This window comes from Apodemus sylvaticus (assembly GCF_947179515.1).
Source record: "Apodemus sylvaticus chromosome Y unlocalized genomic scaffold, mApoSyl1.1 SUPER_Y_unloc_6, whole genome shotgun sequence".
Lineage (NCBI taxonomy): Eukaryota > Metazoa > Chordata > Mammalia > Rodentia > Muridae > Apodemus > Apodemus sylvaticus.
The window spans coordinates 285,355-304,492 of NW_026263000.1; the positions used below are offsets into that span (position 1 = coordinate 285,355).

Sequence of the window (19,138 nt, forward strand, 5' to 3'; positions counted from 1 at the left end):
TGCTGTCTGAGACAGGGTCCAAGGAAAGGGGAGAAAAATCAGCTCCAGAAATGGATAGCTAGAAGTCTGGGGCTCCCACAACCACGTGGCACAGAACAGGCAGTATCCACTCGATTGACCATTAAGGATCCTTTTCTCTGCTGAGAATTTACCCAGTGTAAATAACTGGTAAAGGCCCTTGAAATGCCCACTACCAAGCTAAGAGTCACTTTGCATTCACCCACACCCTGTCAGTGACCAAATAGTTAGCAGCAATTGGCAGCTGGTGCTCGTTCAGTGATCTCTCATGGGCCTTTCCTCATCAGGGCCCATTCTAGGGTAAACCTTCCTTCCTCTTCAGCCTGGTTCTTTGAGAAGTGATGACAGCCAGTGTTAAACAGAGGCCAGAATGGGCTGTACAGCCCCAGAAGCAGGTTACTTGTGGTTGGCTTCTGTTTCTGTCATTTGGTAGATGTGGAATTAAGCAAGTTGCCTAAGCTCTTTGTGCTTCAACTGGAGAGGGAGATTGCACACACTATTAGGAGCAGAGAATAGCACATAGAGTGCATCAGCAAAGTTTCAGCACACAGCAAAGGTTCCAGAAGCCACATCCTTGGAAGTCATTGGATTGTAATGCTTATCCTCCAGAGAGACAAGATAGGTGGATGGAAGGCAGTGGGTAGGGCCAAAATAAACTGACAACAGCTTTCCTTTGGCCTTTCTGTCCTCCCACCCCCACCCCATAGTTTCAGCTGTGTCCCAGCTCAAACCTTTGTTCCAGGAAGAAATGTCCCAAAACGCTCTAAGGTCAAGACTAGGTCATTTAAATAGTGCCTCATTTTAGAGGTGTGGAAACAGACTTAATAGGTTTAAGCAGCTTATCTAAGATCACTGCAAAGTAGAGAGAAATAAGAGACTGTGTGAGGCAGAGGTGCCCAGAACCATTACATCCAGACAGTGCCTCTCACACAGGAACGGCTATCGTTCTGAGCCTCCTCCCCATACTCTGCTCCTCTCCAGGCCACCACTCAGATGCACCCCTTCATCGGTTCCTCACTCAATCTTCCCAAATCAGTGAATCCATGGGAATCCTATCCCATGGACAAATGGCTGTGTTTTCAAGTCATGCTCTGTTGGCAGCCCTTTCTGTTTAATGATGGCCAGACACAACAGCCTTGAAGCAGAAACGTGTGTCTAAACAGCTCCAGAAGGAAGTCCAAGGGGATATGGCCATACATATCTATGTTGGCAGCAACTGTGCCCTCAACAGGTTTGTCAGCCAAACCCACAGCCCTTTCAAAGTCCAACTCCACAGTCACCTCCTTCACTCAGAAAATCTCTGACTAACAGTCTCTGAGGTCAATAGGGTCCTCCAGCACCTCATGTGGGAAGACCCAGGAAATAGCAGCTGTCTATGCAGCTTGTCAAAAGTTTCAGAGCATTAACCTGTTCATTCACTACTAGATCATATATGTAAGTGATAGAAGGCTCAAGGCTAGCCTTACAAGAGTGCTCCCTTTAACTGGTCTTTGGAGACTAGTTCCAGCATAATGGGGGAAGATGTCCAAGAGTGTTATAGGCTCCTGGTGCTCCATCTACTTCATGTAGAGAGAAAAGCCACTGTCATCGATGGCTTCTCTCCTTCATCCTGTAGCGACCACAACAAATGTTTATCTCTCTCTCATACTATGCAGTCAGGGAAGGTCAGCTGTGGTATGATCGCATCTTTTTTTTCTGGAAAGATTCAGTCTAATGGAGCAGCATCCATCTGGAGCATTGCTGTCTTCTGCTCCAAAGCAACGTGAGAAGAGAAGAGTGGGCCTCATTTAAATTCTTGAAGCTTCTACCAAAAAGGAGCACAAGGTGTGTGTGTGTGTGTGTGTGTGTGTGTGTGTGTGTGTGTGTTGTGTGTGTATGCACAGGGATGCATACAAATACACACAAAGTACCATTCAAAAGATTTCAGTATATTCACAGAGCTATGTAATCCATTTCTGTGATCAACTTTATAAAATTTTCATTATTCCCAAGAAAGCCCCCATACCTAGTATAGCTCTAACTTTTCTGATTATGGTGGAGATAATAAAAAAGGAAATATTTTATGCCACAATATAAGTGTCATTTTTCTACGTCTGGAATAGTTTTGAATTTATTATACATTTTCCTTGTGTCTGTTTAGTCGACTGGGTGAGGACAATCTGTATGCACCCTTGGCTGGGCTGGACTTTGAGGTATAATCCATTGTGGATCCAGATTCTTTGTTTTTCCTGTTTTTCTTGTGTGTGTGTGTGTGTGTGTGTGTGTGTGTGTGTGTGTGTGTGTTTGTGTGTGTGTATGTGATGTGTTCACATGTGTGTAGGCATACATGTGTGTGCTGGTATACATGTATTTGTGAGTACAGGCATATGGAGGATAGAGGTGGATATCAGGAATATTCCCCAATCACTCTTCCATCCTACTTTTTTGGAGACCAGATCTCCCAATCACACCCAGAGCTCACCAACATGCAAATCTCATTCACTTGCTCTAGGGTTCTCCCTTCTTCCTTCCAAGACTGCAGTTACAGGCTAGCCACTGTGCCCACCAGGCATTGATATGGACTATGGGGATCTGAACTCCACTGTTCTTGCTTGGCGAACGCTTTCCCTCTTGATCCTCCTGCCTCCACTTCCCAAGTACTGAGATGGCAGGGGTGCACCTCTACATCTAACAGAAAGGGCATTTTTTAAATGACACCACTATGCATCTCTCCCCAGTATACCCTCCAAAGAAACCCTTAACTCATGTAGAAAAATAGTCTGAACTGCTCTAAAATTTTCTGGAAGCTGTACATATATAGGTGGAGAGGATTTCATTGAGGATAAGTACTTATATTATTTTGGGAATTTCAGGGATTACACATACATTTACAAACTGGGAAAATGGTCAATAAGCAATGTCCTCACCCCCTTATAGTGGCGTAAAAATCTATATCTTTAATCATTCTCTCTAAAGATTAAAATAAAAATAGGTGCCACTCTTTTGACTTTGTCAATGTTCCTGAGATGGTAAAGTTTAAGGACAGGAGCACATTTTGTACACTGATTAATTGTATTAGGCATGCAGCAATTTGAAGGAACATGGAGGTCCCTTAAATCATGCCTTACTGCATACTTATTAAGTCATGTAACAAGAGACTGACTACACTGTCAATCAAAAAAATAAAGGCAGCAACTAATGTATATTGACACTTATTATGATCCAGACATTCATCTCGATACTTTGATAAGGTTTAGTATGCTTCATCTTGCTAAGAAGCATATTATCCCCGTTTTACAGATGAGAAGATAAGACACTGATACACAGATGGTGATCCTATTCCTAGGATACTCAAATATATATGACAGAACCAGAATCCAAACTCATTCAAACTCAAAGCCACACACTCTTACCTGCTCACCAACACCATCCCATTCATGACAACACTTAGAGAGAGGCAATAACTCATGCAGGAGATTTGGTGGACGTTCTGAGCAGACAGACCTGAGAAAGCTCAGAGATGCATTGTCCTGCTGCTTATGTGCCCTGCAGGAGGAGGATGCTGGCTGTGACTCTACAGTGTTCATTTTTGTTCCTCCTGGTTCATGTAGGTTTCGGTGTAGTGTGCTGGGTTTCATTGGTAATGCTGGGCATCAAACCCAAGGCTTTATACACCTTAAACAGGTTCTTTGCCATTGAATTACTCTCCTTGTTCCCCTCATTCTTAGAATGCCAGTCATTTGTATATATCCTTATTTTTTTTTTAAATCAGACTGCAATGACTTCTGCCATATGCAAAAATCTGGAGGACTCTGGCTAGACAGAGTCCAAGAAAAGATGGCAGGATAGTGTGAAAGAAAGATTTGCCATGCTGGGAATAGTCTTTGCCTGTACCTGCTCTTACACATGGAGATCTTTGTGAGAATCATCAAGTAAGACATCTTCTCATCCAAAGGGACAGCCACTCACCTTACCCTAGGTACTTGGTACAGAGCAATGAATATTACAGTTTCCATTCCACAGAAGTTTTCATTCCAGTAGAGGCCATCTGTTGTGAACTATTACACAAACAACTAAATGGTTATTTTTCAAATGGTCAGTAGTAAAAAGAAAAGAAAACAAACAAACAAACAAAAAGTCCAAGGAAATGACCGAGCCACATACTATAATAAAAGATGAAGGGTTTGTAAAGAGTAGAAAGGCCACTAAGTTTGAGTTGTCAGAGGAAACCTCAGAAGCAAGGGACATTACAGAAAGAGGTGCTGAGTGAGAGTTAGGCACAGAGATCTAGGTGGGGGAAGGGAGATTCCACGGGGCAGAAGGATCTGTGGATTCAAAAACTCACAGGGTGGGAAGTGACCCTGGCATGTCCAGGATGTTCAAGAAGACTCAAGGTTACAGTAGAGAATGCACAAGGAAAATAGACAGAGAGAGAGGCCATGACATGAATCCCGGAGCCATAGTGAGGGGCTCTGGCGTTTTCTTTAAATAAAGCAGGAAGTAATTGGCTGTGGGGAGTGGGTAGGCACAGGAGAGGCACTGATGGATGTGTGTGCCTAAAACATCACTCTGAGCCAGGCATGAGGGTGCACATGCCTACAGTCATACTCTTGGGGGTTAGGGGGTTCAGCAGTTAAGAACAGCTTTAGTTACACAGTGATTTCAAAGTCAGCTTGGGCTAGAAGATACCTTGTCTCAAAATATAAGGAAAGGGCCGGGCAGTGATGGTGCACACCTTTAATCCCAGCAATTGGCAGGCAGAGGCAGGCAGGTTTCTGAGTTTCAGGACAGCCTGGTCTATCACCCTTACAAGCTTACTGAGAGTGAAATCTAGCTATGAAAAGCTGAGACAGGCTGGCTGTGATGGACTAGGCATGTCTTTTTAACTTTTAGAAGGGCAAAGCTGGAGAACTTTGGGTTTTAGGCCAACCTGAGCAGTCCAGTGAGATCCTGTCTCAAAACCAAACCAAACAACGCAAGAATCCCACTTTGGCCAACTTAAGCTTTATATATGACTTAGCCACCCACATAGAGGTATGGAGTGGAGAGCCAAGAGGCAACAGTGGGAGCGGGGAAAAGAATCAGAATTTGGGAATTAATTCTAGCAGCCCTTCCAGGTTAACTCTCTGCAATCTCTGAAATTGTATACCAGAGAGCAAGGAGAGCTGGCACCCTGAACCTTTCATAATATGCTGAGTTAAGCTCTTCGCACACTTTGACTTACTGAAAATTCAGAACAATCCTGAGGAAGAGGGCCTCTTGTTCTTCCTTCCAAACTCTCAGAAGTTCACTAGCTTCCCAAAGGTCAACAGCAGGAAGTAAAAATCTCAGATTTGACCTTCAAAGCCCTTGGTCTATTATCATCAGTAATAGAGACTAGTCGATGAGCGTGTTTCATCTGCATGGACAGAGATGGAAGGCCACTTGCATAGGTGCAATCAGGGGACATGAATTCCAGTCACTGACCCCTCTGAGATTGAGAAAAAAGTCAGAGTGCAGAGGTAAGAGGCAGGCAGAGAAGTAAACACTTACTATTAAAATATCAGCACATCAGCTTGGAGCCCAGAGCCAGACTAGTTCAACCTCTGGTGGTTTGTAATACATAATAAATCAGCCTCACCATGTTTTCATCCCTGCTCCCCAAGGAGAAATGAATCACATACTGTCCAGCCAGTGTCCTGGAGGGTGGGGCTCCAGCCATTTTCTTTATCCCCATCCACCTAAGTGCAGCTGACCTTCCTGGAAAACCTAGCCTCATTGCTACAAGCATGCCCAAATCAAAGCAGTCCATCTTATTCCACCTCTCATACCTATGGAGAGGGAGCCAGCGTTCCCAGCTGAACAGGGCAAGCCAGGATCTGCTGACAGCAGTGTGAGGATAGTCGACTGTCCTCAGCTTCATGGGAAAAGAAAGCCCACAAGTAAACCTGAGAGAGATCCCACCACGACCAACTCCAAGGGATTAAATAAGACCTCCTGACTTGCTGGAATATGACATTAAATATTCCTGGAAATAAAGCAGTTCATAGGCTAGCACTGAGAAATCTTTCACGATGAAGCTATTCAGTTAGTAATGCAACTGTTGGTCCGAGATCTGACCTGAATAGGGAAAGAAACTAAACAGCTTGCTCCACTGAGCTCTGTGAGGCTGGATGGTGCTAAGTCTCCAGGGAGAAATTGCATCTCTCTAATAAAACTTTAAAGATCCTGCATCCCTCCTCTAAGAAATACTTGCTGAGAAAACCAGAGAGAAGAAACGCCCCAGGGATGTAAGAAAGTACACAGATTTCAGAGTCAGAGGGATTGGATTCCTCAGCCTGACTACTACACTAGCTTACAGGAGGGCCTGAGGAGAAATAAGCTGTGACTCATGGGGCTCAGTGTACTCATCTACAGAATGGAAACAAAGCAGCTCTCAGATAGAGACTATTCAAGGTGAAGTGAGCCCGTATTTGCAAAGGTTATGTGTTTGTATCATTCCTTGACTCATAGAAAATTCCTAATGAGTTTTACTTAGACTGTCTTCTTTTTTTGGCACACATCTGTCTGTGTGTACATGTGCTTCTATGTGTACACATGCAGGTGTTTACACATGTGTGTGTATGTGAAGGCCATGGGAAAATTCCAGATGTCATTCCCCTGGAGCTGTTTCTCTTATTTTAGCAAGATGGCCTGAAGATCTACCTGGCTCTGCCTCCCCAGTGCCTGCATGACAGAACCGTGTCTGGCTTTTTGACATGGGTTCTGGAGATCAAACTCAGATCCCTGAGCATTCACAGCAAGCTCTTTACCCTCTTCCCTTGAGACGTGTATTCTTAATGCAATTTGCTAAGCATCTCAGGGTGGTGGTGACGGTGGTGGGGCTGGTGATCTTCTCACACATGGGCAAAATGAAAATATTCCTGGGAAGATAATATAAGAAACCAGGTAAGCTTCTGCTTCTATTCTTTACCAATAAGAGTCCCACTAGGTTTGTGAAGTAAAGCTTCCTACAACACCAGCCACCTGGTGGGCTGTGAGAACTCAGTGGGATGAAGTCTATGAAAGTTCCCTGGGAACCAGGTACTGTTCTAAAGGCTAAAGAAAACACCATCACTGTGTGCTGACCTGTGTGTGTGAACACAGTTCACAGAAGGCATCCGCATTACTCTGAAGATGAGGACCATCCCTCCCACCACCCCACCACCCCCTGGAGACCCTGTCTGTGTGTGAGCCATGCTAGAGAAAATAACTTCCTTATTGGAACAAAGGAAGCAGCTATGGAAGTGAGTCCGGACTCCTGGGGGATGCTGTATATTCAATAGTGTTAATAGACACGACTTGTAAAGCTACAGAAAGAAAGTGAGATGCTCATCCTCTGCTGAGCTCTTCCATACAGTGAGCCACATTTAAAGTGGTCTAGACAGATCTAGAGCAAGAGGGACTGAGCATAGAGAAGAGAAGAAATGATACAGGGTTGATTTGTCCATGTTCAAGGAAAGCAGACAGTAGATATTCAAAATGGGAATATTATACACATGAGGTACCTGAAATGTGGAACAGAAATACAAGGAGAGCTCGGGAAGCCCCTGAAGCCATCATATCCTTTCCCTTGGGTTCTGGGATCACCAGCAGCAGCAACAGCAGAACACATTATCTTATCTGGGTCAACTCTTTCTTAAGAATAGCCACATGGACCTTCAGGTGGGTTGCTCCCAAAGAGTAGAGAGTGTACATGTACTGGATGATGAAGCATCTGCTCTAAGTGGGAAGGAAGCAGGACCTCCTGGCAGGTTGACTAGTCTTTCTTTTGGTCATTGTTAGTTGGCATTGATCATGGAAAAGAGCTTGCTGGGTAGAAATCTCTTATATAAGAAAAGCAAAGCTTCTGAAAAGATATGGTGAGGAAGTGGAGAGCAGGGGACCTGGAGGCGGGCATTAAGATTGAAGGCTACAGTTGGAGAGTGGTTTCTTCTCACAGAGGTCCTGGCTACATACTTTTGTGTTTTCTCAGTCCCAGGGTGAACAGTTAATCTCCTTCAGCCACCTTTGCTTTGTGTTGAACTTTCTTCCTTTCCTCTGGAAATGGCAAGCTCCAAGACCAGTGCTGCCAGCCATTTATACTAACAATTGGGGGACTGAAACCTCCCTCTCAATTATCTGATTCACTCTTGCCCTTCTTGCCCTGTTTTATGCCCCATGGCATGAGTCTCCTGATGTGTTTGTTCATAGCACCAGCATAGCTACAACGAGAGAAGGGACTTGGACCAGATGTTCCAGGTGTTTATTTTATTGCGGGATTTGAGTTTCACTGTAAACATTCCCAGCAGGGAAAAGCTTTTGACATCTGAGAGGTCTCCTTTTTCACAACATATAGAGGTCATAAAACCATATGTACATGGCAGATCAGGTGGGAACAGTTGGGGGCTGGAGAACCACATAGTTACAGCTGACTACTGTTAGGTGAGGTGCATCCTGAAGTCACCAGACTTTTTGTTTATTCAAGATGAGAAGGAACATCAGTACTCACTGAAGGGACTTTGTTGACATAGTAAGGACTTCAGAAGAGCCTGAAGGTTACAGACCACTGAGACCATAGGGCAAGGCATACAGCATTATTCCTCCATGGGTTTGATGAGCAAACTTTGTCTGTTTATGAAGACAAAACCCAAATCCCTACTGAGTAAATTTCCTGGCAGATTTGTGACATTTTCTCCTGGCAAATGGTCCAGGCCTCACTGCTTTCTCACATCTTCTATTTCTGTCTTCTAAATGCATTTATAAATCTTCAGGCCCCGGCTGAGCAATCACAAGGCAATCACTTACCCCAGCAGTAATTGCCAAGCCCTGGCTTGGCAGCTAGTTCTTTCTTTTCCTTCTCCTGGTCCCTTTGTTTGTTTTAAATGGAAACAAAAGGGAAATGATTGAGAAGAACAGATGCCCCCACGCCCCTTTATACGCAATAAGAAGGAAGTATTCTTACCCAAGTTATCTCAGTCATCAGACTGGGCCAACTGTCTCTCATCTCTGAACTGTCCCTGATACTAATGTAATTCTTCCTCACATCAGAAAATGAACTTGTGACATCAAGGTCGAGTTTTGGCAGCAAAAGTGCCCAGATATCAGAACTCAAGTTTCCTTCAAGGCCTATGAGTTACAGACTATCTCCTATTGCTTGCTTCGGTTTTTCTTCTTTTGCTGGATGAGGAAAAAATGAGATATTGATGAATATTCATTCAGGAAAGACCTTTCTGAGAGACTGGATAGTTTTTTTTAACCCTCTTGTTTAGATATAGGAGCCCCAAGGAAAAGTACTTTTTAACCCAATAGGAATATCTGAGTGCTAGGCTGTAAAGTGAGTCTGTTCTAGGCAAAGACTACATGATCAATGTACTGCATGGCTATTAGCCCAGCAAGTAAAGTTTAAATAAGAAAATGAGTTCACCACCCAGATAACAAGTATATCCCTGTGGTGGTGCTGGTTGACTTGTCCCTGGTCACTTACTTGGCTTCCTTTCATGCTCTCTTGCTTTATGAGAAATGACTTTCCTCCCTCCAAATCCTGTAATCTACCTACCCAGATACAGACTTGGAATGATGACACTCCTGCAAGTTCTATCAAGACCTTCCGCTCTAAGAAGCCATTCTACTTGTCTGTCACAGCCAGGAGGGAAGACAGGGTGAGGGAGGCACTAGAAGACAAATAACCATGAGCATGTCTCTTCTGTCCCATCTCAAATCAAGGCCTGTGATCTTTTGAGGATGTACCTGCTTGCTCCCAGTTCTTCTCATTGAACCTAAACTCTTCTTAGACACACTTGGTCTGGTCTTGCTTTCCTTTATCCTCTAATTCCAAACATCAAGATTTTCCTGAAAACCTTTGAGATTACCAAGTCCCAAAGTAAAACCGAAGGCCTAAGAAAATGAAAGGATTTGACCGAGGACAAGAAATACCAAAGCCAGCTTCATTGTTCAGGTTCACTATTTCCCTGAATGCCCCTTCACCCTCTCTGAAAACCAAGTTCTACTCACATATAATGCAATCGGGGGTTCTTGGTGAAGGCACTGGGCTGAATGTTCCGGAGTCCAGAATTCTTGATGGTCCTATGCAGAGAGAAAAGATGGTCAGTAGAACTCCAAGGGTTATAGCCAGAAAGAAGGCAAGGCCGCTGCATGGAATATAGCTCCCTTTATCACTAATTACCCTATATGGCCAAATGTGGGCTCAACAAGAGACATGAACCTAATTCCTTTAGAGGCTAGGTGAAGATTGGGATATAAGCAGCCGTTTGCTGGAAGCTAATCACCAACTATTATGACCAGCAACTAAGAATCAGGTCTTCTGGTGCTCCAAAGACAAGGAGGCTTCCATCTCTTTATGCTTTCTCTTCTTCCTCCACACTCTTGGTCACTCATATTTAAAACACTGATGTCCACTGTAGTGGTTAGTGGGAATCTAACACTGGGGATAGGGTTGTGCCAGGCATAGAGCTGAAGAGTGAGCACAATCCCAGCATGCCTTGGAACAGAGCTGCCTTGAAATCCTAATCTTGGGCAACCCCCCAGGCCTGTTTGGACCAAGGTGGCTTCTAACAACCCCAAAGTGGGTGATGCCAAACATCCCCAAAAAGAATTCGTGAGAAGAATCACTAAGACAGCAGACTTGCCACTACTACTACTTTAGATGACAGGCAACCTCCCAATTCTTCCTTAGCCAGACACCCTTGTGTACTCACAGCTTCTGGAGTCCCGTGTAGAGCTCCATATCCACAGCATTGAGTGTGTGCAGGAATGTGTCTGAAGGAAGACAGGAAAGGTCAGGTCACTGCAGCAACAGGTGGGTACCAGCTTTAGAGTCAGACATGAGCTTGAAGCCTGGAGCATGAGCCATGACTTCTGACAAATCACCAATTAACCCTGAGTTCAATTTCTCCCCTCTGAATGGTGGGGTTCACCACTAGAGTAAAGGACTCATGGCTTCTAAGTATATAGCCTGAGGATGGAGTGCACAGCATCTATTCCCAGCTCAAGAACCCTTTAAACCGATTCCTCAAGCTTTTGACTCAATTTACTTCCTTTCTTTTTCCTATTTAGGATTTTCAAAGGTCTGGCTTTTTTTTTTTTAGACTCTTTCATATCCTTGATGCCTACACAGAAATACAATATAAATGATGTGGTTTAGGGAGGGGGTATGGCTTACCTAAGGGCATGGCTTCTGTGCAAACAAGATAAGGAGAAAGACATATCTGGCATATGCACCCACCAAGGCACTGAAGAGCACTCTATCTGCATAACCAGGGTTCATTCCATTTGGAGCTCAAGAAAACCAGTGACTTTAGATGGAGAAAAAAACAACTCCAGATATGGGGCATTCAGGCACCATGGGGCAGTAGGAAGACTGAGACATGGGAACTAAGCTCAAGTTTCATCTCTGAGACTTGAGTGCAGATACAGCATGCACATTAACTAACCAGGGTCTCCTGTTTCCTTGTGAAGGAGATGTACACTACCACCATAGCTCCTCTTACTTTTGTCATAAAAATCTCCTTCTTAGACCTTTCCTTTGAAACCTTCATTTTAAAGCAGGTTGTGTCTAGCAAGAAGACTGTATTTATTAAGTAATAATTAATTCATATTCTCAGATTAATCAGAGACAAAAGTCACTGTTAATTGAAGCTCTTTATCAACACATGCAAACCAGTGTTAACCAGCCCAGTGCATAAACTTCAGCTCAAAACAAAGAAACTCAAGACTGTTGCTATGAAGAGAGGGTTCATCATGAGTATGCATATAATTCTTATTAGTTCCTGATAATGACAAGGGTCAAACCTTGTCATTAGCAATTCCTTCATTGCTTCTTTTGGAGTGTCCAAGTTGAAAACTATTCCATTGTTGATTACCAAGACCCTTTCATTGCTTTACTTGTGTATGAAATATGACCTTCCATAAGGTAGCAGGAAATGATCCATCCCGGCCCTCTTAGAACCTGACGCCTCCCTCCTCAATATCCAGAGGTTGCAATATATAAAAGGTCTCAGCACAATTTCATTAAAAAATACAGTTACCTAAAACACACTCTAGTCAGAAAAGTGACCATTACTTTTCCCCAGACAGCTCCTCCCTTGCCCGACCACACCAATGGTTCTGCCATCTGCCACCCAGTCCAACTAGAGCCAAAGAGGCAATGTGCCTGAGGCTGCCAGGATTCCTGGCAGCATTTCAGAGCCACACAGTGACAAGATATGCCAAGAGCCCATTTTGAAACATTCTCCCAGAGCCCCCATGGAGCAGCCAGAAGCACTGGCATTTGTTGGGGACATTGACCAGGTGGCCAGGTTGGCACTGGCCTCTAAATCTAATGCTTTCTCTCTGGAAGCCTCATGGTTTCAAGGCAGTTTTCATGCCCTGGTCACACTGAGGTAGGAATACTGACAACATTTCAGATGTAAGGAAAGCCAAGAGAAGTAAGACGGCCTGTGCCACTAAGCCCCTTCATCATATATTCCCGGGCCATGGGCCATGTCAAATACCAAAGAGATCACAATGTTTATACAGCATGTTCTTCATTCATAGGAGTCCAGCTTCCTACATAGAACTGTTTCCAACAAGTAGCTATCAATCAAGTTGTTTAAATAAGTGAAATCAATTTTCCTGGCCCCTATTAGCATTCCATAATTGTGGTTTGATGGTGGTAGAGATGTCAATCTGCATCCTGAAACTTTGTTTTAGTCTTTATGATCTGTGTTTATAAATGGACCCCTCCTAGACTCCTACACCCACTGAGAAGTAACAAGTTAGTGGAGCATCAATGAGGAGACCTGCAGTACAGTAAATAATATCTTCAGCATCCTCTGGTCCTTCTGAGTGTTCCTCAGTCAGGGAAGAGAGATATTGTAGCCATATTGCTGACTAGTTACAGACCAGGGTTCTGAAATGGCAGTTGCAGCTAAACTCAGCCAACTGTTTGCATTTGTATAGTTTCAAAACTAAGATTCATTTTCATATTTTGTTTTTTTAAAAAGAAATCAAAGGAAAACCATACATCAGAACTTATAAGAATTAGATAAAATTAGACATTTCTTTGCTCATATCTCTTCACTGTTGTCTACAGATACTTTCAAGTTGTAAAGTTGGATCATTGCTGCTCAGAACATATGACCTGCAAGGATGGGATTTACTCTCTGGCCCTTTCTGGAAAACAAAAAGTTTGCCAACCCCTGACAAGAGCAAGGCTTCACCAGAGATTTAATCCTAGCACCAGGAGTGCTCCACCAATGACACCCTCTCCAGGCTATCTTACCTGTCTGTGCCTCCCTTTCCTCAGCTGTTAAATGGGTGTAATAAACTTCATGCCTCATAACAATGCCATGGGAATTGAAGGTGTGTGTTGAAGAGCTCTCGAGGTACTGGGTAGGGATAAAGCCCTGCTCCTTATGTAGTTTCCCAGAGACCCCAACTTCAATCCCAGGACCAAAAAATACTACTAGTAAGCAATAATAGCAACAACCATGAACCCTTGCAGGACTGGGGATATAGAAGTCCCTGGAAGGCACTAGCCAAGGGGATTTTATGAGAAATCATTCCTTAGTTTTTGAGTACAGATGACATCATGCTTCTGCTAGAGGTGTCATTTCTTGGCCATAGATTTTTTTTTATTGCAAAAGAATAGGATCATCTTTGACTTTAATGACATATCATGGCAGAAGGATAGAAGGACAGAAAACCTGTTATTCGTGACTTCCAGGAAAACACCTTCAAGAAAGCTTGTGAATCACCAGGTACAGAACACTTGCTATTGAGTCTGACAACCTGAATCTAATCTCTAGAAATACACAAGATGAAAAGGGTTGGGGGGGGGGACTAATTCTTCTAGGTTGTCTTTACAGGCATGTACACACACACACACACACACACACACATCAGGTTACACAACAAGATCAAACAACAACAGCAGAAGCAAAAGATGAATATCTATGTATTTAAATAAGCTGACTTTTAAAATAAAGAAAATTCCCATGGTGGGCAAGGACAGCAGAGAGGAGATGCATGCCAGGGAAGGTGCAGCCTTGACATTTGTGAATGACGTTGGCCGGCTCCTGCCAAGTTTTCTATGACTCACTCCTTGGTACCAAACAAGGCAGGTCACTTATGGTAACTGTGCCAGCTGCTATTAGAAGGCCACAAGTTTCAGTGTAAAAGGCTGGCTCTACAAAGTATAAGAAATGAATAGGATGAGGTAAGAGACTACAATTGGTATGGTTTTGTTAATGCCAAATAGAGGAGGTAGCGCATAGTGCCAGTACATGGGGTTCTTCATGTCCATTGCTTTTTCTGGGTACTCCAGTTTAATAAGTTTACATTTTTAAAGGAAGATCGAGGCTTAAGCAAACCATGTGGTGCAAGAGTGACAGAAGACAAAGCAACTCTCCCTACAGATGTCTCACAAAGCCTGCTGTAGGGTCAGGAGGAAAGAGATCTCAGAGACGATCGTGATGGGAGAATACATGGCAATTAGGCCCCCATAAGGACCCACAGCTGTCTTTACACCTGTGTCCCTTCTCCTATCACTAGCAAGGGAAGGAGGATAGAGCGACACCAAAGAGCTGTACCTGGGATAGCTCCCTTACCATAAATCAATTGCTTCCACTTTATGATGTTAACAGCTAAATTCTTAAACCTAGGAGGGGGTAATTTTGTCTCCCAGGGGATAGTTGGCCCTATCTCCAGACAATTTTAATTGTCACAACTGGGGAAAGGATAACATTAATGTCTTGTGGGTAGAGAAAAGAGACAGACAGGAGAGATCCTTGGCAAAGTATCTGTCCCAGAAGTCCCCAGCTCTGAGTTAAAGGCTTTTGTCATATCACATAAAGCACATGACCAAGTTGTCATTGAAGCTAGTAGAGTCCCAGGGCTTAAAACATCACTTTTGAAAATAAAATGCTTTGCATGAAACTCTATGGTCCAAAACAAAAGGCCTGCTCTTACACTAGTGCATATCGGAGAGAAATTCAAAAGTGATGGCTTTCAGGACCCTCTCAAGTCAAGGGGGTGAACAAGTTATCAATGAGGTCTACCTGTCAAGCCAAGAGCCCTCTTCCATATTCGCCTCAGTTTCCAGACCCCCTCTTCCTCATTGTCTCTTCAGGAAACTACAAAACAACCACTCTGACAGGGCCCTGTGCACACCCCTTTCCAGAGAGAGTGACAAAATGTGGTGTTCCATGACAACACTAACTCCAGGACCCAGACTGGACTTATGGGTGCAGCTCAGAAAATTCCACTGAAGTCAAGATGGATCATAGGACAAGGCTTGGATAGAATATAGTCAAGAGGTGACTATGCAACTAACTACTCCACTGCATGAGAGAAACCTAACCCCTCTCCATAATGAACAATAGCATCTATGAATCCTAGAGACCCAGGGCCAAGGTTCCTGATTCATATCCCATTCTGGAGTATGACAAAGCATAAATTAAATACTAATTAAGGATACATGGATCTTTTGTTCTTGAATAAATCAGATGATGTTTTGTCCGATCACGTTCTCTTCTGCTTTTTGTTTCACTTGAGCCAATATGGAAATGACCTGGCATTCTCCAAGAATCTGAAAATTAGTTGGTTCAGACAGTTTGGTCCATATTTTAATTTAAAAACATATTCTGTTTCCTTTATAATCCCAGTATTCAATGTATATATTCATCTATCCAGAAAATTCTAGAACATGGAGACATCTGCTGCCATATAACTAGAGAAAAAGAAGGTGCAAGGAAGTCCTCAAGCCAGAAGTTCCTCTCACTTAGGTACTTGACAAGGCAGGAAGTCGGTGGTTTGGACGTCATCTCACCCTTCCTGCAGACACAGCAGGCCCCAAACTGCCTCTTTCCAAACCTTTTCTCTCTCCTCCCTTTCTGTCACACTGCTGTTCTTTTCAATGTGACTTCACACCGCTATTAATGAGCTGTTCTTCAGAATCAAACTTTCCAGATAACTAAATTTAAATGTAAAAACTTTGCATTGCCAAGTTCCTTGCTCCATCTTTTTTTTTCTCTTCCTAAAATGCAGTCCATGTCTCCCTGACTTCTCAAAGACAACACACAAAGCTTGAGTCATACTCTCTTGATAACCCTACACCATAGCAACAATGTCTGCTGGGCTCTGACACCCAGAGCCTTCAGAAGTTTCAAGTGGACAGAACTCATCCCGCTGCCTCAGATGTTCTTTCCCCCATAGGATTTCAGATTTGAAAGGCACATTCATTTTAGCCTTTTCTAGTTGTTTATTTGATGTTAGAATGTGGGGGCCCTGAAGCAGCCTCTGTCTTTCCAATGCATCGTGGTCTCTTCTGCAGCTTCTGGAAAGGCAGCAGGTAAAGGCTGATGGATGGAGGTAGTCTGGCCGAGACAGGCAACAGTCTCAGAGCTGGAACCTGGATGCTGCAGGCCAGATATGCAAGCCTCAGCAGTCCTCACATTCCCTATGGCAAGTTGGTGGTGTGAGGATTAGAGCGACAGTGTGCTGGTACCCAAGAGTAAATGCACATAGCTAGGGTGTGGTCAGGTAGGGCCATGACTAATGGTGGGAGTGGGTGCTCCCTAAGAATAAAATAAATCTCTCTCTCTCTCTCTCTCTCTCTCTCTCTCTCTCTCTCTCTCTCTCTCTCTCTCACACACACACACACACACACACACACACACACACACACACACACACACGATGCTTATATTTTGCTTCCCTTCTCTTCCTAGACCTCTGAAGTTACCACCTAAGTGGTGTTTTCCAGGATGTGCAGCCATAATTCATATTCATCTGGTTATTCCTAAGTGCTCACTATCATTGCATTCATTGTATCTAGTCTTGGCTTGGCCTCCTGGAAAGGGGTAGTTAAAAATCATCGTTTCTTGGTGCTTTATTTTCTTATATGTAAGTATCACACTCGCCCATCACAGAACTAAACGACTTCAGAAACCAAGGTTGTATACAAATGTTTCTTCTTTCCAGGCCATCTCCAGATAAACCTAAGATACCCTAAGTCTTGATCCAATAGGGAGGCCTGACCTGAAATGTAAGTTGGCTGCTGGGGAGATAAGTCTCCAAGTCTACTTCCTAATGAGTCAGCATTAGAATCCATATCCATGTGTGATTGTGTGTGTGTGTGTGTGTGTGTGTGTGTGTGTGTGTGTTTCTACATATCCACAATGTGCCATGCATTTATTCGTCTTCAAAGCCTTATGGGGCAATAAGGAAATTGATTTGTTATCTAGCTATATTATATTTAGTAATCCAGACAGCAGCTTAGCTTTCGATTATCTGTTATGTTTAGCATTATAAACAAACCTTCCAGAACAACAGCTCCATGAAGTTCAGGCCTCAATTGGTCTGGGGAGGAGCTGCTTGAGAGCATGCTAGCCAAGCCACCATCTCTTTCCCTTGACAGCTGCTAGTGGTAATTAGATGCCTGGAGAACCAGACATGAGAGCCAGGGAGCATGGGATGTGGGGAGTAGGGTGGCTTGAGATGCTGACTCCAGCATGTCAAGATAGTAGCACAGCAGCCTACAAGCATGTGTATGCCAGGGACCCTGATCCCCATGTATGGGACACACCCTCAGATACAGAAAAGGGCATTCAGATCCTGAAGCTAACAGATAGGAGAGATAGCATCTGTTCTTGTTTCCTGATTATTTCAAAAGTCCGTGCCAGGAATGAAGAAAGTTATGTGTGCACACCTGTGCTCTTCATGTGCTGAGATTCTATGCCCTAACAAGAAAATATCAAGGGTGCGCTCCCTATGTTGCCCCACTAACAAAGATCTAACTCCCCAGAGTGAGATTTTACCAGCAAGTGAGCCTGTTTTCTTTGGAGTCCAGAATCTTCTATCCTAAGCCCTGGTCTGACTGCCATCCCCTCCCCTCTTCAGTCTATCTGTGTCTCTGTTCCCATTGCTCTCATTTGGACTGTTGTGGCATATTGACCCAAGCTTGCCTATTATGGCTGTGCCAAATACCACTTTCAATATCTTCCTGTTTTCATTCTTTTCTTTCATCAGTCTATATGCCAGAGGGATCAAAGCCTCCATGGATTCCTTTTACAATTACAACAATCCCAAGCATCAGGCTAGGGCACGAAAGACCCTACATGAGTGTGCCAGCAGGGCCTTTCCTCTGGACACACTCCCTTTGTTGGGTTAGCTCCAGCCAGACTGGCCTGGCTTCTGCTCCTGCTACAAAGCAGTATTCCCAATAGGACCTTCTACATGGAACACTTCCCTGACTCCTTTAATTCCTCCAGGTCTCTTCTAAAGTCTTCAATAATCAGGAAGCCAATCCTCTATGTCCCTGTGCTCACAGTCCCCATCTCTCCTCCAGTTCTTCTCTAGCACAAGCTCTGTTTGTCTCTTTTGTGGCCTTAATAGCCATGTTTAATAGTTTTATTTGATTATTTTATTAAATTTTGTCATAAAGGCATCTACACTAGAACCATAATGCATGGGAACAGCAATTGGATCTGTCTTGTTTTCCACTTATTTCCAGATTGTCAAATAAGGGCTGCTGCTGCAGAGTAAACACAGACCTGGAAAGCCTCCAGGAGGATACCCTATTCCATACACGATGGTCCCATGCTGGTTACCTGAATGTTCTCGATTCCTGATCCCTTGAGTAGAACAGAGCTCAGGTCTGATCCCACATTACACTGATGATCCCCAAGGAGGATGTGGCTTAGAGTATAGGATTAAGCAATACCTTATATATGACGGGCACCCTGAGGAATCATTATGGATCTAGAAACAGAAAGAAGATTGCCCTGAGCTTCCAAAGACCCAAATACACAGCTGTCTCTTGGGTCTATGTCTGATACCATGGACTGCAGCCACCAATTCATGCTCGTACCCTTCATTGTGGCAAATATTTTCACAATATTCATCCATAGTCAGAGACCCAACTTCCTCCCCAAGCTTTGACATTTCAACTTCGTTTGTCTCTGTTCTGCACTATAGGAACCACACTAAAAAGACTGCCAGTATTTTCCATGTTGGGAACTCCAGCAGAATCTTCATCATTGTCTCTCTTTTTCTTGAAAGATACTATATTTCTGGCATCCTTGGCTGCACAGTCCTGTGTTGCTGCCAAGTCTTAGACATTTCCTTCTTAGCCTCCTTTGTT

At 43.8% G+C, this 19,138-nt stretch overlaps 1 pseudogene; it reads right to left on the minus strand.

Annotated features, from left to right (window-relative positions):
- LOC127676092 (NT-3 growth factor receptor-like) overlaps positions 1–19,138 on the minus strand; it is a 91,976-nt pseudogene that overhangs the window by 52,690 nt on the left and 20,148 nt on the right.